Source organism: Anabrus simplex, chromosome 2 (assembly GCF_040414725.1).
Source record: "Anabrus simplex isolate iqAnaSimp1 chromosome 2, ASM4041472v1, whole genome shotgun sequence".
NCBI lineage: Eukaryota > Metazoa > Arthropoda > Insecta > Orthoptera > Tettigoniidae > Anabrus > Anabrus simplex.
Window position 1 is genome coordinate 1,192,483,210 of NC_090266.1, and position 24,444 is coordinate 1,192,507,653.

The 24,444-nt window shown below is 38.8% G+C and overlaps 1 protein-coding gene across 1 annotated transcript in view; it reads left to right on the forward strand.

Moving 5' to 3' along the window:
* LOC136863829 (beta-alanine transporter-like) overlaps window positions 1-24,444 on the forward strand; it is a 767,558-nt gene that overhangs the window by 670,922 nt on the left and 72,192 nt on the right. The window lies entirely within an intron of this gene.

A 24,444-nucleotide genomic window follows, 5' to 3' on the forward strand; every position in this document is an offset into this window, starting at 1 on the left:
TTATCAATGTTACACCCCAGAAATATCCACTTTTAATCCCTCTTTGAGAAATGCTACAACTGAAAATTACTACCGTAGCGAAAAGCTAATTTCAATCAAGTCTCTTGACGAACGTATTATCTATATTCTTTCCAGTAATGGTTAAATAGGAAACTGAATGGGAGATTAAATCATTGACCTTTCAACAGACCACATTTAATTAAAAATATTATTTTTTAGAGCAGTAAAATTACTATTGCTTTTCAATAAAGATACTATTTCGTCTAAATTTACATTAGAAATACAGTGTCCATTTCAATAACGATTATGTGGCGTCTTAGGATGAAAACTTCAACAGCTTGAAGTGAGAAGAACACGGTACAAACAGTTTTAAGTGGAAAATGACTGAATATTTGTAGCGTTCACCAAGATCAACGAAAGAGAAAGAAGAGCGTACTTCATACGGCATCCCACACGGAGAAGTACTGCGGGAGGAACATACCTAGAAGATGTCACAAATTTAAAAATCAATCTAAATGGTTAAGAGTTATGAATAGTTAATATCGGGAAAACACTTGCACACGTACTTACTGTTACATTTCTCAACCAAGTAAGAATAAGTAATCAAGAAGTACCCGGAATCGTTTTCACAAGTGCCTGTACAATCCAGCCGTTCAAGTCAGCGATTCATCTCTGATTCTGTCTTATAGTATTTCGAATTACGTCTTTCACAGAATGCTCTGCTGAATATCTCCATATATAATTTAATGTTGTTATTTAGTGCTGAATTTCATTAGGTATTGATTATTAAAACTGAGAAAGAGTGATGCTGATTTCTCTACTGATTTCAGCGTCAAATCAGTTACCTTTTTGAAGCACTTTTAACCGTATCCTCAACTACTGACTCCCGACAGACGAACACAAAACTTTGAGCGTCCTCTCCAACCATCTAAGGTTAATTGATAATGAAGTGAGTGATGATTGTTGTTACAAGGGACAAAAGTATAGGACTGTCAGGGATTCTAAATGAAGTCAAGAAACTTACACAAGCCTATGTGAGAAAATCATTCAATGCTATCTGGTTTATGTCGCGCCAGTACAGAATGCTTTTAAGCAAGGTGGAGAGAGGAAAGGGCTATAAATAAATAAATTAAATAAATAAATAAATAAATAAATAAATAAATAGTTCAATCATATCCATAAGATAGGTGAATAGAACTACTTACGCTCCTATTTACGAAAGGCATTAACTATGGAAATGAATACTTGTTTTCAAGTCTTGTGCCTAAAATCATAATTTATAATTAAGTGCCTGTGGGGTTCGTGATAGAGTTTGTAATTTAGTAAGCGAAGATAGCGTATTAGCGCATTTGCCACTTCATCTTTGGTAGCTAATTAAAAACGTGTATGCAGCGTAAATTAGCTAATATTTCAACCCTTTTTCTAATATAGTTTAATTAAAGCTACTGTGACAACTGCAAACGTCGACCTCATAAAATGTAAGCCAAGGGAAACCGAGTAGGGCAGATTTATATTAAACCACATTGAAACTTTATCTTTTGTAAAAAGTATTTCCGCTCGTGAATAGTAGAGAGTTGCACATTCGTTAGTTTCCGATGAGGCAACGCCTTATTTGGCTAGAACGAAGCTTCATCCGGAAAATATCAGTCTTATAGAAGTATAGAATTTCACATTTCAGCCTGTTAGAGGGGATTTGATGACAACCTGCTTCAATAACAAAAGTTAACTGCCTTTGCTGCACTCTAGCGGGTGATCTGTTAACTGTTTCCCACACAGTGGCAGTATTTCTTGCTTCATCCGCTAGCTCTAAGCGCTGTGGTCCATCTCCGACGAATTCTGTTTCAACGACTTCTTTCCTATCATTCACGATTTAATCGTTCATCATTGAGTAGAAGTTAAATATTCCTTGTTTTTCACATTCCTCCCAAGGAGCTGCTAGTCTCTTATATACAGTATTAGTTCTAGATTTTTCGAAAACAGCAAATATTGTATATTGGTTTAACTGTATATTGTCAGACTCGTTGGCTGAATGGTCAGCGTACTGGCCTTCTGTTCAGAGGGTCCCGGGTTCGATTCCCGGCCGGGTCGTGGATTTTAACATTACTTGGTTAAATCCAATGACTCGGGGCTGGGTGTTTGTGCTGTCCCCAACATCCCTGCAACTCACACACCACACATAACGCTATCCTCCACCACAATAACACGCAGTTACCTACCCATGGCAGATGCCGCCCACCCTTATCGGAGGATCTGCCTTGCAAGGGCTGCACCTTGCAAGTAGAAAGTAACTTTTTGAATTGAAAAGAAATACAGTAACTAAAATTCCAAAATGAAAGTACAGTAATACATTTATAAGTTTCCTGGACATGTTAAAAATGTATTTACTGTATATGATCATCTCGATTTCTTTCAATATTCCGTGCTTTGAAGACGGATGATTATTCTCCGTACAGATCCTGCTCAGTGTCATATTTATTTTATGTTATATTACTTTATTTTGAACATTGCCTTTTACACAGATTATCCTCAAAAACAAAATTCAGCTCATACAGTGTGTAAATAGAGCAGGAATAAAAACACAAATGAACGAATGATTAGAGGGAGAAAATAAAATAAATAACAAAGTAAATAAGACATTGCCCGGAAGACAAAATATGTACATAAAAGCAATTTTAATTTCTAGATTATAATTCAACCACTAAAGTATTATTATCCGTAACGGAAGTTATATTCCACTCTAGTACAAAATTAGGCATCATGCAGTTGATCTCTGATGAGACGTATACACAGAACTGTGTAAGTTACGTAAAATACATACTGTATATTTCACATGAAAACAATCACTATGATTGGAAGGCTTCTGTTTGAGACCAAGAAATATGTAATCACGTTTTGTACCAAATCAAGGAACACTGTAATCATAGATCAACGTTTTGTTGTTATTTTACGTACTGCATGTCGTGGTATAATATGAATGTCGGTATATATGTAAAAAAATGTATAACACTGAACTCACTATAAAGTCGATTTATTTATTTATTTATTTATTTATTTATTTATTTATTTATTTATTTAGCAATACATTACATTTAAAATATTACTTTTAAAAAATGGCATCCATTGATACAATATCTATCTACAATATCTAAATAGTAGTTGATAATACAACGTACTCTAAGTATTATTTCAGAATTGATTTCATTTATTGGGTCCTTACAATAAACATATTTACCGAAATATAGTATCAATTAACAAAAATTAGCACAATCGGAAATATCATAATGTGGTATCATATTCATACGGTGAAATAAGAACTATTGAATGTTCTTGAGGGTGTGATATATTAGGTTCTTACTTATTTGATATTTGTTGAAGTAAATATGGAAGTTGTCCATCGATTATCTTGGTACTCAGAAATGTGTAAGTTACATAACATTTATACTGTATATTGCAGTGTCTAGTTGATTATTTAAACAATGTTCAACTTTCTGTTCAAAAAGAGAAAGGAAATGTGGTTCTTGAGGTTTTGGACATTTCCGCTTCATTCTCCTAATTTGTATAGGATTATATTATACAGTGTTCAGGTGCCTTTATTCCACACTTATAATAGGAATAATAGGGCCTAGTTTGATTTAATCCTTATTAGTCACAATGCTTTCAAAAATCCAAGATCCGAAATCTGCATGGCAACAAATTCCACTCTAAACACCCGGCTAATTATTTTTGTCTTTCAAGCGTAATATTAAAACTTCTAATAGCTATGCATATTGTAGTGGAGCGTCAGCGTGGAAGTACAAGGAATTAACACTCCTGTAAAGCATCTTCAGTCTGCAATCGAGGAACTGCATATGTTGAGAGCGTTTCCAGATACATTGCTGTTCAAATTAAAGGACGAGATGGATAAAGTAACATAACATGTTAACTACTGGGTGGAAATGAATGAAAGTGCGGGAGCATGTTGCCGGAGGTCTGCCAAACGTACACAGGAATCTAGTGTGAGTTCAGCGCGCCTATAGTGCCAAATGAGTCTGGCCCCGCATCACGAGGCGGCTGAAGGAACGGGACAAGATAGTGTATGTCAGTCAGCAAACTGTTACGGTGCACTGTTGTGGTGTTCTTTAAACATGGCTCGGGGACATCATTTGGATGACTTCACATGGGGAAGAATCATCCGGAAACTGGAAGAAGGACCAAGCGCGACGAGTATAGCCCATGAGTTTGGTATTTCTCACAGCATTATTTCACGTGCATGGCGAGAGTTCCGAACCATAGGCTCTGCTGCCCGAAGGAGAGGAGGTGATTGACCACGGTCAACTACAGCAGCAGATGACCGCTACATTGTGTAACAGGCAAGAAGGGACCCACGTCAAACAGCGCGTGCATTTGCAACCACATTGAACAGCAATGCAAGGCGCGCAATCTTACGCTCCATGGTGGCACGGAGACTACATGGAGCTGGTCTGTTTGCCTAACGACCATGACTTTGTGTTCCGTTGACACCCTCACATCGACGGCACCGTTTGCGATGGTGCCAAGAGCATCAGGACTGAACTGGACTGACAAGGATTGGGGTCACGTGCTCTACTCAGATGACAGCAGATGCAGTCCCAGACGTGCCGTCATCTGGTGAGGGATGGGAAAAAGTAATGCACTCAGGAACATTGTCGAAGATCGGTTTTTTTGGTCAAACTGTTATTGTGTTGGGAGGCATAACGTTGCATTGGCGTACTGACCTCCAAATATTTGAACGCGGTAAGCTCACTGGTCAACGTTATTGTAACATTGTATTCCTTCCCCATGTGGGTCTTTTCAGGGGTGCATTCGGTCCTGACTTCATCTTTATTACTGACAATGCGGGACCGCATCAAACAGCGCAGCATGAAGAGCTCCTGGAACAAGGGATATACGGCTAACTGTCTGACCTGCCCGTTTCCCCGACATAAACCCCAACGAGGACGTGGGGAATGCATTGGGGAGACGTATTGCGGCACGTCCACATGCACCAACGACCACCAACCAATTGTCAACCGTGCTGGTGAAGGAATGGCACGCCCTACCACAAGGACTCCTTACCAACCATGTGGCCATCATGGGAGAACGTTGCAGAGCATGCATCACTGTTCGTGGTGATCAAACACCCTCTTAAGAGCCATGTCCCTCCTTTTGTAATGTCCTCAAGATATGTTATTTGGTAGTGACACAGCATGCGAACGTTTCTTTCGTCCTTAAGTTTTACAAGGCAGTGGATTTTTCAATCTCTGTTTCAGAATTCCGTGGTAAGATATTCCACCCTAATTTGTAAAGTCTGGTTGATTGATTTACCTTTGTAATGAGCACCACGCATCAGCTGGTCTTTGCCACCAAAGAGAAACTGCCAGTGTAATGAGCAACGGGAATCGATTAGCTCTTACCAGCATCAGGAAATGTTCAGTGTAATGAGCAACACATATCAGTTAGACTTTACCAGCAAAGAGAAATCACCAGTGCAATAAACATAAAGAGATAATTAACCTCGAGAATCCTAGGAAGATTGTCAGCAACAAGCATCACTTAACTGTTACCAACATAGGAAAACTTTTAGTGCAACGAGCAACATGCATCAATAGACTTAACCACCAGAGAGAAAATGCCGGTGTAATGAACAAAACGCACCAATTAAACTATACCAAACTGGGAAGATTGTCAGTGTAATGGGCAACAGGCATCAATTAATCTTTACCACCATGGGCAGTTTGTCTGTCTGTCTGTCTGTCTGTCTGTCTGTCTGTCTGTCTGTCTGTCTGTCTGTCTGTCTGTCTGTCTGTCTGTCTGTCTGTCTGTCTGTCTGTCTGTCTGTCTGTCTGTCTGTCTGTCTGTCATTGTCAGTGTAACGATCAACACACATCAGTAAGTATTTAGCATTTGGGAGATGGTGGGTTCGAACCCCACTATCGGCAGCCCTCAAGATTGTTTTCCGTGTTTACTTATTTTCACACCAGTTTGTACCTTAATTGAGTCTTATCCAGTCCATGATCCATCGTCATCAAAAGATTCAACCGAGTCAGTACCAGGTTAAAATACTTGCAAAAAGAGCACTCGGCATTATAAAGAAATTGTGAATGTAATGAACTACATACCACAATTATATTTTACCATCACAGAGATAATACTAGTGTAATACGCATTGCACAGTAATACATAAGCTTTACTATCGTGGGAAAATTGCCTATGGAAGAAATATCTCCAACAACCATCATCAATTAGACTAATTAATAGAGAATTTACGGGAAATGAAATTGAATACTGCTTGTATTCAGTCTAATTGGTGACTTCTATTTTAAGTGAGACCGTGTTATAGTATCCTAATTGGAAAATGAGCAATATAACATTGCAGCAGCTCTGCGCTTCTACCATCGTTCATTTTGGAAATGAATTGATAATGTACCGCAGTATGAAGCTGGATCGATCAGTATGAGTAGATATAAGATTCACTTTGTTGAAATGTAGGTATAATTATGAGGGAAGGCGTCCGCGACATGTCCATAGGATTGCTCACTCTCCGAAAATATATACTGCTGTTTGTAGAAAGTGAAACACCAAGACTGAGAGCTGTGATCACAATGCAATTTATTCCAAATATTAGGGACATGACAAGACACAAATGTTTACAATTACAGAACTGTACATGTACGGTGACCGTGGAAATTCAGTACGGCGTAGCGCCACAATGCGCTGCAATCAGAGCCGCTAGACGTCATGGCACGGAATCAAAGAGCACCTGAATATGCTGCTAGGGAATACTCTGCCACGCGGTTTGTAGGCGCGTCCATAAATCATCAACAGTGGCTGCAGGAGGACCTGAACGAACAAGGTGCTGACCGACCATATCCCTGACATGTTCAATGGGTGACATATCCGTCGAATGGGCAGGCCACGGAAGCAGTGGTATCCGTCGTTCTTCGAAGAAGGCTTGCACATTCCTCACCACATGCGGCCGGGCATTGTCCTGCTGGAATATGGCGTCTGGAACGGCCTGAAGGAGGGGCAATGCCTCGGGCTGTCAAACCTCCCTGATGTAGCGGTAGCTGTTCAGATTGCCCTCAAGACGTAGGAGGCGAGATCGCATGTTATAGGCAATTGCGCCCCAAACCATCACACTTGGCGTTTGTCCGCTGTGCCGCTCAACAATACAGTCTGCCTGATAGCATTCACCACGGCGGCGTCTAACGCGTATGCGACCATCACTATACGACACGTTGAAGCGGGACTCGTCCGAAAACACTACATTTTGCCACTCAGCACGCCAGTGTCGGTGTTCACGTGCCCATTGCAGTTTATGGCGTTGGTCGTTGCTGGTCAATGGAAGCCGGCGCAATGGCATGCGTGCCACCAGTCCGGCCCTCAGAAGACGGCATCGAACCGTCGATGCAGACATCCCCACACCCGTTGCAGTGCTTCAACATCGAGCCAACACCGTGGACAAAGCTGTTCTGTCCGTTACGGCCAAGCGGACAAGATGGCGGTCATCTCGCGCTGTGGTCACATTGTGTCGTCCAGTAGTCTGTCGGCGTTGTGTACGGCCCTCTTCTCTCCACTGGTTCCAAATACGCCTCACTGTTGAAGCAGCGTATCCTGTACGAGCCGCAATATCACAGTAGGACAGACCCATCTCCCGGAGCCCTATCATTCTTCCCCTTCGAACGCACTCACATGCTGATATTCCCTTCTGTGATGTCGGCGAGACATAGTGACACTTAGATACACGTTTCAACACTGCCCTGACCGGTCACACACAGAAGGGCACTGCTGGGCCTCCGTGCACGCCATCTCTCCGCAATTTTAAACACTTATTATGGTTCCGCTGTTCTACACGTCCTCTGATTTTGGCGTGTTTCAGACCATTGCTTCTGAGTGTTTCACTTTCTACAAACAGCAGTGTACATGCACATGCGTCATCCTCCTTGCAGTGAACAATAAATACACAATGTTCGGGTACACTTCAGCTTTCCGAAAGAGAAATACCTGCTTAAATACAGCGAAATACTTTACAGTCTGCCGGTTTGAGTAGTTCAGATACTAGAGTCCATGATGCCTCAGTCCGGTGGTATTTAAAGGTGCCCTTATCAAGGTTCGGAGGGATTAGTAGGATTCTTCACACTTGGTATATAGTAACCGAGTGGCATTTTCACTAGTTTCTCGCCTAGGTACCCATATATCGAGTCCTGGCCAATGCAAGGGGAGTTTTAGAAATATTACTAGCCGAAGTACCCGTCGCTGACAGGGTAATTACTTAGCATGTGCATGATTATATTTTTTGTCCACCCCTCATGTAGTTTCCCAGATTCTGAAGCGCATAAGTGAACATGCCTCTTACTGTCAGTGGCTTGTCGTGACGTACTCGCTTCCTTGCTCTCTGTGGCCCTTTGCAGTTTAATATTGTTGTGTATTATTGCTGATCTAGTTTTTATCTCTTTCTCGCGGTATAAAAGGAAGCCAAATATCGGGTTCCGATACTGTAGGCCTTCACATCTGGTTCTCTTTTGACTGTGATATTAGGGCATCCAGGAGCCTCGGTGGCTCAGACGGCAGCGCGTCGGCCTCTCACCGCTGGATACCGTGGTTCAAATCCCGGTCACTCAATGTGAGATTTGTGCTGGACAAAGTGGGGGCGGGACAATTTGTCTCCGGGTACTCCTGTTTTCCCTGTCATCCTTCATTCCAGCAACAATCTCCATTCTCATTTCGTAGCATCTATCATTCATTAACAAATCACTTTGGGAGTGGTGACCCCATCGTACTTACAGCCTATATCTGCTTTATTCATTACATCCCTGACCCGGTCAATGACAGGAAAACTGGTTGTAGGTTTTTCATTTTCATTAGGGCATCCAGTGTAAAGGGAGTCCTTCTTCCTCGTTTCATTACGTTCCTTCAAGTCTTTCCTCATTTCGATAGTCATATAGCATCTGCAAACTTTCTAACTCCCCAGCAACTTTCCGCCAATATTCAGGCATACTGTTTTACTCGGGACGACCGGGCTCGATAGCTGCAGTCGCTTCAGTGCAGCCAGTGTCAGTATTCTGGAGATAGTGGGTTCGAACTCGACTGTTGATAGTCCTGAAGATGATTTTCCGTTGTTTGCCCTTTCTCACACCAGGAAAATGATCGGACTGGACCTTTATTAAGGCTACGGCAACTTCTTTCCCACTCCCAGCCTTTCCATCGTCGCCATAAGACCTATTCGTATCGGTGCGACGTAAAGCAACTTGTAAAAAAAAATTACATGGGACGCAACAGTAACCCCATCTATTGGAGATGAGTGGCAGCGGAAGAGTCAAAATACATCATAGCAATGGTCAATATAATGTTATTGTTGACTAGTTTTATGAGCTTTCGATATAGTAGGCCTTCACATTTAGTTTTCTTCCGACTCTGTAATATTAGGGCACTTAATGTAAAGGGAGTCCTTCCTTATTTCATGAATCCCTCTTCTAATATTCTTCAAGCAATCGTGCCTTTACGATTTTTTCCCATTTTTTTAATAATCTTCACAATTTCCCTTATCGATATAGACCGATGACCGCGTGGTTTTACACCCTAAGACAATCATGACAAAAACTATCGCAAGTTAACACGATTGAACCATATTTCCATGTTAGCAATGCTCTGCGTTGATATGGACTAGGCCCTAAGTAATTCGTGAATTCTGTTAGGTTTATCATAGTCGGTACGGTAAAACTGTTTAAGACGTAAATGATCGGAAAATGTATTATCTGTAACTTGTGTTTTGTAGTATATCTCTATAGGACCAAAAACATAGGTAATTAAAAATTAAATTTTAGGCGCCTTTCCCCAAACTACCATTAAATTTCATTCAGCGTGAACAAACTTATTTGTAACTTGCATTGTAGTGCCTAATTCTCTGACCTTTCATACCGATTTTCATTAAATTCTGTTCGCCCTTTTCTCGTGGTTCGGCGCTAATATGGAATTAGCAACAGAAATCGAAATTCATTAATATCTCTGTTATCGTAGCTGGTACGGTAAAAATGTATAATACATAAATATTCGGAAATTTAATTTTATATAACTTTAGTTATTTAGTATTTATCAGTAGGACCACTAACAACTCAGATATTTGAGAATTAAACTGTTGGCCTTCCCACTAAACTGCCATTTCACTCAGCGTGAATAAAATTATTTATAGCCTAAATTGTTGAGCCTCATCCTCCGACATTACATACGGATTTTCATTAAATTATCTTAAGCCATTTTCTCGTGATGTGCCTACATACATAGACAAACAGAAATGACAGACAATTAAAAAGTGCATATCGTCGCTGCGGGACAAAACCTCCTATGTGAAATAATTTTAGCTTAGAACGTTGGCTGGTATCTAAGGTTCTGTCATCTAAGGTGCAATATCGTGCGCATATTGTCAAGGCATTCTCGCTCTTCACAATGTATGTGCTGCGGGTCAGTATATCTCCAAAACATATTATCACATGGGAGGTTTTGTCCGGGCAACGACGATATACTTCTTGCTGTGAACATGACTGATACAGAAAAACCATTCTTTTCTTAAATTCTGAGCAATGTACATACAAAAATCTTATTTCATATATCCATTATTATTATTATTATTATTATTATTATTATTTATAGGGACAATATTAACAGTCACGTAAAATTACATGTATGTTATCTTTTTACTTCACTGCTATGTTGGGGTTCTTACGTCGTATTATCATTATTACGAGCTGACACGTTTGAGCCCCAGAACAAATATCGTCTTCAGAGCAATAATATCACTGACATTTGTCACTCCATAGTACAGAGACTCAAGTCATGCTGATAAATAATTTGAAACAAATAATTCGATATTTCGCACCATTGTCGTATTATCAGTTGTTCAAGTTAGCCAATCAGATCGCTTCGCGGGCGAATTCAAATGGGCTTTGCGAGGCGGTGTTGCCAAATCTGTGCGTGGCTTAAGACCGGCATGAAAGCATCAGTCTAAGAATAAAACTTCGCCAGGGGAGGGATTTGAATAAAAACCTCGGAGCTGGCAGCATCCCGCCAAAGCAAGTGCGCTACGGTGACATTGGCTGAAAGCACGGTGTGTTTGGGTTTGATGATGATTCCTCGGCGTGGTTCTCAAGCCGTTCTTAAGTCATATTCATACGCTGTACTTGTTTGTAAAATAGATTTGTAGAGCGTGAAAAAAATGAAATGAAATGGCATATAGCTTTTAGTGCCGGTAGTGTCCGAGGACAAGTTCGGCTCGCCATGTGCAGGTCTTTTCATTTGACGCCCGTAGGCGACCTTCGCGTCGTGATGAGGATGAAATGATGATGAAGAGGATACATACACATAGCCCCCATGGCAGCAAAATTAACCAATGATGGTTAAATTTCCGGACACTGTCGGGAATCGAACCTGGGACCCCTGTGACTAAAGGCCAACGCGCTAACCATTTAGCCATAGAGCCGGACTGTAGAACGTGCAATTCTGCCCGTATTGTCAGAATCTCATTTTCTGTGCAAATTATGTTATGGAACTTTAAAATATAACTATCGCTATATTTCTACAGTGCATCGTCTTCATCAGCTAACTGTTCCGAGCCACTGAATTATTTTTCAGCAATTAATCATGACTGCTTACCATAGTTAAGTCTCCAACATCTTTCTCCTTTACTCTGGAGTCCTTGGAGTAAACTATAAATAACACTACCGTTGAGTTTACGGCAAAAAAATTTTTATCACCCTTAAATTTAGAATATGTTAAGTTATCATTGACACAAGTTTCCTTGGAGTATTTACGTCCCTTGTCAGTCACTGCCATACCGCCAAGTCCAAGGCTGAGATGAACGAAAGTAACATATTTTGTTTTAATACACACCAGGGGACCTAGTGAACGGTAACTAAATGTCTCACCAGAAATAGATATAAGCTACAAACACAAAAATAATCTTTCAAATTCGCTTTCTGAACGTGGAATTTCTGAACGGGCAATTCACTTCTTGTTACTCTAAGTCCATTTTGCCCCAAACAGTTTGCAGGGAAAGATTTTGTGCATGTAGTCTACGCAAGGTGGAAAGTCGTCGCCGTAAGTGGGGGATTCTCAAACCGAGTTTACGGATGACTCGTAAAGAAGCAATGAAGTCGCCAAATGACCATGTTACCAACTTAGGAAAGGTGTATTACCATCGTCTATGACACTTAAATTAAACATCGCAGATTTACAAATGCAAATGAAGTTTTTAATTATTAAGGAGAGATGATGGCAGAAAACTTTGAAAGAAATTAAACAGTGTCGTTAAACGGAAGTTATAGATTTTGAGTACATAAGTTATTCCTAAAATTTCATTTCTGAAATGAAATTATTAATGAGTTCATTAATCTAAAATTCGAGGTCTTGCAGGTGTCAAACAAATGTTATTCCTTATGCTCAGTATTCACATAAACTTTGACAAGTGCTCTAGTATTGATCATATTCAAGATGGATGCAATATATTCGATTGACGTGCTTCGATCCATGTAATGGGAGGCAGTGCTGATTTCCTGGCGTCCGATGTTAAGTTTGTTTCGGGATGTTTGGTAGGCTTATGCATTTCCCGTGAAAATAGTGACATATTCCTCAGTTTACCAATCGTAAGACTGAATTGGAAGTTAGGAAGTTCAGGACTGGAAAGCGTTCAAGAATGTGGAACAAAATTGCGGGATTCAGAACAATTGATTTGTTAAAAGGAATTAGGTCAGCTTGCTAGTGCAATGCTTGTAGGGAGGGAAGTTTGGAATACCTACCATAAATGTAAATCTTCGTCTTCTTCATGGTCCTCTGAATTTTTCTCGTCAATCCTCTTCTCCGTCCTTGTCTTTGTGCATTTTACCGCTTTCATTACATAAGTACTTTTTATTTCGAGAACTATTCACAGGATTCGTTAATAGAACTGGACACCTACACTGTAAAAGGTTATAAATATTTCACTAGAAATATATCTATTATCATAGTGTCATTAGAGTCCTACGAAATGGAATTTTTATGCCAAAAATATAATACTAATTCTGAAAACATATATATGATCAAAACATAAGGAAGTCCTTCATTCCAATTTGAGGTCTTATGTCATAAATCATGTATACAAATGCAAAATTTCGCTGCTCCATTTCAAATATTACAAATGCTATGAGAGTTTCAAAATGTCACTGTTGTTCAGCAATCGTCTTCCTATGCAGACTAATTCGCAGCACATTAAGAGAATGACAACCTTCATGAGTTCAAATTTAACCTGCGTTGCAGCTCATGGAGACTAACATTTCGGAGTGAAGTAGCTAATTGCTGCAGAGAGAGATTGATGACAAAACTGGAGAACAGCTTTGTTGGTTCCTTCCCATCAAAGTGAGCTTCAGTTAACCAAAGTTTGTGACATCTGGACAGCTGTAGGCGTGGCGCCATCTCCTGCTCGTACACACAAGAGTGTGCGTTGCGAGGACTCTGGTGGTTTCGCTGTAAAAGTTTCTGTTTCTAATAAGATAATACGTTTTCTAGAATAAAATAGCCATCTTATACAACCCACTCTCAAATAATTACTGGGAGTATTGGATAAATTTCAGTTAGTGTGTAAACTTTCTAACATCGAGAGTAATAAATATTTACTGCTGAGGTTCACATATTATTGAATGTAATGAAAGTTGAATAAATCAATAATAAGAAGAAGAATTATAAATGTTACTTGTTTTACGTCACTTATTTCGTAAAATTTTGAGAAACGCCATGGTGTTCGATTTTTTTCCGCATGATTTCCTTCGCGTTCCAGAAACCAAAGGCACGGAGTTACCGCTTTTAAACACCTTCAAATGCCATCGACCTCAAGTGGGAACGAACCCACTGTGTAGTGAATAGGTCAATAACTGCGTCACTGCGATTCGACATAATAATAATAATAATAATGTTCGTGATATTGACTTTTAAGAGACGGACGTCGTAGTGTCAAAATTCTGTCCTGAAATAAGGTCCTTTAATGTGAATAGAAAGAAATGATACATGGAGTTGTTTCATTCAAATGAAGACCACATATGTACAATACTGCGAAGTAAACTCCTCTCCTTAGGAAGAAAAGCAAAGCAGGAGAAATCCATTTCTATACATGCCTTTGAGAAGTGGAAGGTAACGGATTCCACTATCTGTAACCTCGGCTCCAAGTGAAATAGAATTAACTTGGTACTCATGTTGTGTAGTAGTGTTGCCAAGGGCCCTAAAACGCAATTAACAAGTAAAAGTTTAATTTTTCTGTATTCAACTCTTTGAACTTTTCCAAAATAGCTCCTCCTTTGCACATTTCTGTCAGTTGGTCCTCGTCAAGTCTGAAGCACTAGCATATTGTGCCATTTCACTGTCACGTAAAGTTCCGTCCGTAGTAAGAACAAAGATGGAGTCTAAACTTCCGAATACTAAATATCAAAACGTCTGGCGATACCGCAAGCTAAGGTGACAACATTTACATCAGGCGCTTGTGAAAGGATTAAGATACAGGAGGCAGTGCAAAAAGAACGAAAGGAGAAGATTGTTACGGACAATTATTGAAAAAAGAAACAAATTGGAAGAGAGCTACTTTTCAACTGAATCATATACGGAAAGAAACATCGTTTACTAAATAAAGAGGGTATCAAGAAGAGATTCATCCAGCGGAAATAAGGAGTGGATTTTACTGATAGCTGCACTGCAGATCATTAATAGAAGATTTTTTATTTCGCTCCACGAAATTTAAATACGTGGAAATCCAAGTACAATGCTACGACAGGCTTACGTCACCACAACCTTTGCTGACGTATTACTTGATATCGTCAAACCTAAAGAATTAAAGAAGTGGGATTTCAATAGTAAACTCTAGAAAGAATATCCGAACATAATCTGTTTGTTTCGAACGTCATATTCAATCATTACCCCAGAGTTCTAGTTGTCGATGAAATCAACTCTTTCAAGGAGACAATCTTTCACTATAAGCAGATAATAACACAGCTTTTCCTATGATGATAAAGTTAATTAAAATTATATGTTATTCGGTTTCAACTAGTCCAGAAATGAGCAAGATGTTCTAAGAAGATGAAGGGCTAGACTGCCCAAGTGAACGCCGTCAGGTGATATTGCCTGCCGCAAGATGACCAAGCCCAGAGGAGACGTATTCGAGCCTTCCCAGTTTACATAGGGAAATGAAAGGAGGCGTGTCCATATGTTCTGTCACCTGGACATAACCGACTACAGGAATTGCGGAATTTCAGATAGGTCTTTCTTTTAAACTAATGTATTAATGATTGATGTTCTTTTCTTTGTTCATTAAAAAGTTTACCGAGTTATTCAGTGTATAAATAATGAGACGAGTAAATAGTGGATTATGAACTAGGTTAGAGCTGATCAGGTAATCTTCATATTCTAAATGTCAAATCCCTAGATAGGTGGTCAGTCAGTGATAAAAACCTACGCTTGAAATATGATCCTTTTAATGTGAGAAAAGTTGATTGCGCTAACGTGTTGGTAAATGGTGTACCATGTCAAGAGTAAACTCAGGTATGTGTGTGCGATGGTTATAATCAAAGAATGTCAAATTAGACAATCCGTAGGAAATACTTGCCAGATGAATATGTGTGTATACAATAATTTAGGGTTATGACAGAATCGAGGTCATAATGTTGTGAATAAGTCCACAAGCCATGGTAGAAATAACAGATACTTCGTGAGAGTGAGGAATAAAATATATTAGGTAAATGAAATGTGTTACATGTTTAACGAGAAGTATAGTAGTTAATTAAAGAGATGTTGATATGAGATTGGTGATTAAGAATGGTGATAGTTATTGTTTCGTTGTGAATGCGATCATGGTTATGTAGTGGTGGACTTAATTGTTTCCAAGTTGAGTTTTATGGAATGGTAATGAGTTCGTTGTGTTTCCTTTGATTATTTCGTTAGTGAGCAAGCATAAATAGGGTAATATATAATCGGAGTGACGCCTGTTGGTTAACCAGTATACCTGAAAGTACCAATAATTTCACGGTTAGGAGGATGAAGTCGAGCATGTTCATACCACCACAGATATTTTTCAATTCTGAATTTATTCTCAAGCAAAAGGAATGTAGTATACTTCCTAGGCAAAATCCCATATCACTGATGACTGACTGTAGGTGCATGAGTTATCACCATGTGACAGAATTTTCACACAAAGTAGACCACACTAGCCAATGCGTTTCAGATGGAACTAAGATAGTATCCACTAGAGAATATGATGAAATTGCACTAGTTCTCATTTAGAGTAACCAGTATACTCAGGTTAAGAGTAGAATTTAAGCTTACAGGTACTATGTTGAATCATTTATTGAACGTATACATTGATTTAAAAAGAGGACTTATCAGTATTCACGCAGCAAAATAAAGAAACATGAACATTCATACCTCTTAAGATCCAGTACTTGTTATAATACTAGGAAAGGATTTTCCCGAATCAATATGAGTGTGTATCTGTATCACTATGAACTGAGAGAGAAAAGAATTACCATATTTAAGTAGGCCAATATAGTCTCGATCTAAAAAAGAACAATTAATCCGAAGGCTTCAAAATGTAATATAGGAGGATTATGATTCCAATTTTTAAGATTTGGTTCTAAACATGAAAGTGCGTCCTGCATATTTAAAAACCACCCTCAGTCTACAGCTTTATATACAGTGTATTATAATGTAAATATTATTTCTCGTTAGATGCTTCTGGCTTTATTTTAACTTAGTATTTCCAATCTAATATTTTCAATTTAATATTTTTAATCTAGTACTTCCTTTTTAATCTAATATTTTGAACCCAACATTTCTAACCTTATACTCCTAATTTAGCATTTCTGAGCTAAAGGCTTAGTAATATTTAATTTGATAATTTACCTTACGTACCTTAATGATCTTTCGTTGAATTTCATTCCTGACTTTAGTCAATTTTTCGACCAATCAAGGCTCTAGCACTTGATATATATTACAGATACAATATTCTTGTTGAGGAGTATTTTAACTCAAATGATCATTCTATTACTAGGCACTACTGAGGTCGGACATATTGAGCACTAGCGTGCTTATGGTGAACTTCACCAACTTCTTAGTCCGATACTGACATTTCTTATTGCTCCTTTCATACCAAAAAAAGAAAACAAAGGTATTCTAAGCCAAATAGTGGTAATGGAGGATTTTAATGGACTATTTAGGAATTACAACAAACATTCCGATAGGAGATATATTATATTTTAGGAATTCAAGGCTAATCCCGTCGAGTATGAATATAATACATAGATGAAGCCTGCAAAGTCCTTAATTAGAGTCTAAGGGAGAATAATTCAATGTCCAATACTTGGAATGAAAGGAAGGCATAATAAATATGGTATGTGAAACATGAATTCGTCTTTCAATGTGTATCATGGTATAGCGACCTAGTTTTTAAGTGTGTATGTCGTAACAACTTGATAGTTATAAGGAATTCTAGCCAGTAACGTGTAGGAGACGTCCTTCGACGTGGTTTAGGGATTCCTTAGGTTCAATATGACGTGTTTTTCTCAACATTCGGAACTCATAGCCCGGGTAGATGATTATGTTAACCGTTACGATCGCCAGTTAAGCTAGCTTGGATCTTATGTGTCCTCTCCTGGACGCAGGGACGGCGCAATATGAGAAAATTTTCCTGAATATATATATATATATATATATATATATACTTGCTATTTGTTTTACGTCGCACCGACACAGATAGGTCTTTTGGCGACAATGGGATAGGACATTTCTAGGAATGGGAAGGAAGCGGCCGTGGCCTTAATTAAGGTACAGCCCCAGCATGTGCCTGGTGTAAAAATGGGAAACCACGGAAAACCATCTTCAGGGCTGCCGACAGTGAGGTTCGAACCCACTATCTTCCGGATGCAAGCTCACAGCTGCGCGGCCCTAACTGCACGGCCAACTCGCCCAGTTCCTGAATATTAGCGTACTACCATGTATGACGAATCGTTGAATGATGTGCATGGTAATAAAGTATGGAAATCAACAGTTAAGTTGGAGGAATATGAAGGATCTTGTAAAATCCAGCCGGCAGCCCACTACAGACACCACTTATACGAAAGGGAATATTATCGACACAAAATTAGACTGGATTTCTACTTGTGATTTCTCTTCCAGTCTTCACACTACCTGGATGACTCGTCCATCAATGTTGACATTTCATTATCACCACTACTCCAGTGCCAGCGAGCTTGAGACAATCCCCCATGGCACTACAGCCCTTGAAGGGACTTGGCCTACCACGCGACCGCTGCTCAGCCCGAAGGCCTGCAGATTACGAGGTGTCGTGTGGTCAGCACGACGAATCCTCTCGGCCGTTATTCTTGGCTTTCTAGAGCGGGGAGCTTGAGACATAGTGTAGTGATGAAGAGAGTTGGTTTGCTACTGAAATACACATGCCCTTAAGTCAGAAGTTGTACAAGTTAGATTCATTTGAATGTAGTTGGTACTCTGAGCAAATAGTGTACACGAAGAATACTATATTTTCGCATTTATTAATAAGGACCATGTGAAGTTAATTCAAAAAAATTCGTGGTCATGAAGTAATTCGTTGCAATAAGTAGGAAAGTGAAGAAGACGTAGGCGCTGTTAACGAGTTGGAACAGCCCAGCAGCCTGTAGGATGAGTGTTCGTTTTTGCTTGCCAGCATGTACGACATAGCGAGATATGGATTTTATTTTCTACAACAACCCACCGTCATCGCCAGACTCAAACCTGCAATTCCGAGCGTAAGAAGCAATGCCAGTAATTATGTTCATGATAATATATAATGGCGTGTGGTCTCCGATGAGGCCTGGTGTAGGTCTTTCTTGTTGACGCCGTGTAGGCGACCTGCGCGTCTGTGAGGATGAGGCCCTACCTGCCATGGATTCTAATGATTCTGTTAAATTTCGTGTGGTTATTGCTAACCAGTGCGACAGGCTTCGGCAGCCGGCAAAATTCCTATCCTCGCCGCTAGATGGGGTGGCCCGGTCAAATAACTGGAAAAATCCTGTGGATTATTACTGCGAGTCTAGTGCAGCCCTTGTGAAGCAGATCCTCTGACAAGGGTGGGCAGCATCTGCTGTGTATGGGGAACTTTATGTGATTACCTCATACAAGATCTTTCCTGACATTAGCATCTTCAGTAGATACTTACAGTGATCCCGATAAGGAATTTACATCCCATCAATGAAGTAATTAAAACGGAGAGGACTCTTTCTACTGTATTTCTGAATCTCTCATCCTGACTTTTCACCACGTTTTCCATCATACCATTGCCTGCAGTCCATCTCATAACGTTGTCGAGGTATTTTTGCCGTCGCACACAATCTTGTAACTTATTTATTAATCTATAAAATATAACAGTGGTTATCAAACTGCGGTACGCGAACCCCTAGGGATACGCCTGAGACTTTTAGTGAGGTACGCGAACAGCCTTCATAGAAAAAGTAAAGAAGATATTAAATATGGGTGTTAATAAGAAAGAAACTTAAATATGTATATGTGAAGCCACGCTTCGCTTGAAAGTTTCACCTGGGACATGACAAAACAGAAAACTGTGTCACGCCATGCAGGTACACCCGTCCCATAGAAATGTTGATGGTTCACAATGTCTGAATTCCAGAATTAGGATCGAAAATTGTTCATCCTTATTTATTAATCAGATACTGAGGCTAAAATCTAGCGTTTTGTGAAACTATCATTCAAACAGGCTACCCCGTGTTACTTAATTACCATTGTATTATACTTGATACAGACACAAACTCTTAAACTTCTTGCGATGTGTTATAAAAATGCATTTAATTTCACAATCCCATCTCATTTACGGCGTGCATTTAAAATACTGGTTTATAATCAATTAAAAATGCCTTAATAATTAGCAAGATACTCATAATTTTAAAATGTCATTTAGGGATTTGTTCGTGAAGGAACACTGAACTTTTAGCCATGAAATGTCATATGGCTTTTAGTGCCGCAATATCACAAGACGGGTTAGGCTCGCCAGGTGCAGGTCTTTCTAACTGACGCCTGTAGGCGACCTGCGCGTCGTGATGAGGATGAAATGATGATGAAGACAACACATACACCCAGCACACGTGCCATTGGAATTAACCAGTTAAGGTTAAAATCCACGACCCGGCCGAGAATCGAACCCGGGACCCTCTGAACCGAAGGCCAGTACGCTGACCGTTCAGCCAACGAGTCGGACACTTTTAGCCATGAGTGAGGGGTACAGTTTCAAAACAGTTTGGGAACCTCTGCTGTATAACATCAGTAGCAAAATGCCTTATCTCTGATTCTAGTTCTTTACTCTTGTCATCTATATATATAAAAGAACTTGTCCTGACTGACTGATTCATCATCGCCGAGCCAAAACTACTAGACATAAAGGAACGCAATTTTGGAAATACGTTCATGTTACAAAGTAGGTTCTCGCTAAGGGAGGATTTTTGGATATTCCGTCGCTAAGGGGGTGAAAAGGGGAGTGACGTTTAAAATGAGTATATCTATATCTCGAAAACTGAACAGTTTAAAGACATGAAATTTGGTATTTGGAATCTCCTTTAAAAATAAAGAAACACATATTTTTTGTTTTAGGAAAATCCCATTGAGGGGGGTGAAAAAGGGGGAAAATTGGTTGAACACCTTTTATAAGGAGACATATCTCAAAAACTGATGATGTTACAGACATGAAAATTGGTATTTCGAATCTCCTTTACAAATAAACAAACACGTATATTTTTGTTTTTGGAAAATCCAATTAATGGGGGTTAAACAGGAGTGACAAATGGGGTGAAATTTTAGACATTTTAAAAATTAGTGTATCTACATCTCAAAACTTTAAAAGCTTACAGATGTAAAAAAAAGTATTTAGAATCTCCTTAAAAAATAAATATACACGTACTTTTTTGTTGCTAAAGGGGTGAAAATGGGGGGGGGGTTAATTTTTTAAATGAAGATATCTACATCTCAAAAACTTAAAAGTTTTCAGACGTAAAACTTCGTATTTGGAATCTCCTTTAAAAATAAGGAAACACGTGTTTTTTGTTTTCGCAAAATCCCATTAAGGGGGGTGAAAAGGGGGGAAATTGGTTGAATACCTTTTATAAGGATACTTATATCACACAAACTGAAGATATTACACACATCAAAATTGGTAATTGGAATCTCCTTTAAAAATAAAGAAGCACGTATTTCTTTCTTTTTGAAAAATCCAATGAATAGGAGGTGAACGGGAGTGACAAACGGGGTGGAATTTTAAAAAAATTATATCTAGGCCTACAATGTATCTCAGACACTTAACATGTCACAGAATTGAAAACTGGCACTTGGAATCTCCTGTAAAAGTAAAGAGACATAAATATTTTTTTCGGAAAATCCACTTAAGAGGAACAAGAAAGGGGGTGAATTTTTAGAATTAGCGTATCTACAGTATATCTTGAAACCTTAACATGTTACAGAAGTGAAAATTGGTACTTTTAATCGCTTTCAAAAAAAAGAAACACGTATTTTTTGTTTTCGAAAAAACACCTGGGGGGGGGGTAGAAACGATTGAATAGTAGGTTGAATTCTTTGTATTTGGATACTGATATCTCAAAAACTGGAGACGTTACAGACGTAAAAATTGGTGATTGGAATCTCATAAAGAAATTCATATTTTTTTGTTTTCGGAAAATCCGCTTAAGCGGGATGAAAAAATTGAAAATTTAGTTAGATTATTTGTATGGGTCTACATATATCTCAAAAACTATAGATGTTGCAGACATGAAAATTGGTGTTTGGATTCCCATTTAGAAGTAGAGTAACACATATTCCTTTGATTTCTGAAAACCCAATTAAGGGGGTGAAAGAAATGAAAAATGTATTGAATTATCTGTCTGAGGATACTTATATATTATGAAAACTTAAGTTGATTCAGACGTGAAAATTGGTGTTTGGAATCTCCTTTAAAATAAAGTAACACGCATTTTGGGGGTAATCAACTTAACGGGGGGTGGGGTGAAAAAGGAGTTCAATTCTTTTTGTGAGGATACTTATATCTAAAAACACACGTTAGAGACGTGAAAATTGGTATTTGGAATCATCTTTAAAAATAAAGAAACACGTCTTCTTTTGTTTTCGGAAATCCACTTACGGGGGGAAAGAATTGAAATAATCGTTGAATTATTTCTATGAGGATATTTATATCTCTAAAAGATAAGGATGTTACAGACGTGAAAATTGGTATTTGGAATCTCCTTTAAAAAACACGTATTTTTTGTTTTCGGGAAATCGACTTGGGGGAGGGGTGAAAATAAGTAAAGAAGGAGTTGAATTCTGTTTAAGAGGATACTTATATCTCAGAAACTGAAGATTTTACATACGTGAAAGTTGATATTTTGAATCTCCTTTAAAAACAGAAACACATTTTTTGTTTCTGTAAAGTCCTCTTTAAGGGAGAGGGGGTGGAAAAGAGAGACAAATAAGTTGAATTCATTTTATGAGGATACTTATATCTCAAAAACTGAAGATTTAACAGACGTGAAATTTTGTACTGTATTTTGAATCTCCTTTAAAAATAAAGAAACACGCACTTTTTTGTTTTCGGAAAATCCACTTAAGGAGTTGAACAGAATTGAGAAAGTGTGTGATTTTGAAAATGAGTACCGGTATATAGACATGAAACTTGGTATTTGGAAAGTCCTTTAAAAATACAGTAACACGTACTTTTTGTTTTCGGAAAAGGCACTTAACGAGGGGGGGTGAAAAGAAGTGAAAAAAGAAGTGAATATTTTTTAACGAGGATGCTTATATCTCACAAACTGATGATGTCACAGACGCGAACATTAGTATTTGATCTCCTTTAAAAGTAAAATGGGAAGGACTGATAAAGCGGTTAAATCCTTTTTATGGGGATTCTTACAGCCTATCTCAAAAAATGAAAATGTTACAAAGTGGAGATAGATATTTGGAATCTACTTTAAATAGAACATTTATTTTTTCGATCTGAGAGAGGACTGTCTCTCATATGTACAGTTCTGTGTGCATGATCATCTTAGCCCCAAAAGGCAATAACACAAACGTGGTTTACAAGGCGTTTCCGGGGTAAATGAAATTCAATTTGTCGGTGAATGTTTATACTTTAGGGATTTTCAGATAATGTTTAGTAAAGTACCGAGTAACGATTACTTTTATTATTTTACGAAATCCACGCGAGCGAAGCCGCAGGTAATTGCTAGTTTTATACATAAAGACAATAATACGGCCTTGACAAATTCCCCTGTTAATGATTACATGCTCAGATAATCAGATAAAGAAGAAGATTCGGATTGCCGTAGTGTTCAACTGTGGAATGAACTAATAACATACTAGTAGATGGCAGATAACTACAGCATATAGTTTGAGGGTAAAGATTCTCACTCGATGTTGCCATATACGGCATTCTCTCCGCCCTAAGGCAATCTCATACAAGCAGGCTAATGCAAGATTAGTAAAGGAGGAGATGTCACTCACTGCAGTAGATTTGTTCTCCTATAACGAGTGTGTCTCCAAGTTAAATGAACTAACTCTGTTCTGCTTCTCTTTGTCTCTCTTCACTTCGCTAATAACCAGCCGATTTCCTCCTCGTGACGAGAAACCTACAAGATTTTGCTTTTATGAAATACTGAATCGCTAAAAGGAAAAGAAAAATATCGTTTTAGGAAAAGGCTTTCAAATTTTAAAAGAGTTGTCATTTTCTACATGATAACGATGAGAAAATATATGAGAGAAAATATAGTTAATGTTCATGGAAGATCTACAAATGTTGCTGTGAAGAACGTGCGAAAGTTATTCTTCAGAGCGATTTTTTTTCAGGCATCCAGTCTAAATGATTTGTATGTGCACAGAAGACCATGGGTTCGATTACTTGCCGGGTTGGAAGTTTTAACTGCGTGTAGTTAATTTCTCTACCTTAGGGGCTGAGCATTTGTGTTCGTCCTAATACGCTTCCCTTCATACACAAACAACACATCACATTATCAACGGTGTCTTTCCGTTAGATACGGATCTTAAAGTGATCATTAATAAGTGTCCCATTAATGACGAACTATAAACACTCATAGTCCTGAGTTTCCCGTTAGCGATGGAATGTTCATTAATTGTGACAGGTCCTTGGAAAACCCATGCTCGAGGATGGAGTACACATTTGGTTTGATAACTCATAATTCTGGGTCTAACTTTGGTTCCGTCATTTCATCATTTTAAATAAGAGAGGTAACCCTTGCCTTATACCGCGTGGTACAGCTGCCCCTATTCACACAGTTTTATGCAACTCCTCAGATTATTGTCTAACCTATAAATATTGACCTTGGCATACTCACAGTAATGTCTGGTCTTACTACGCTTTCTATAATTCGCTTATTCGTGTCAACGAAATCAGCATTA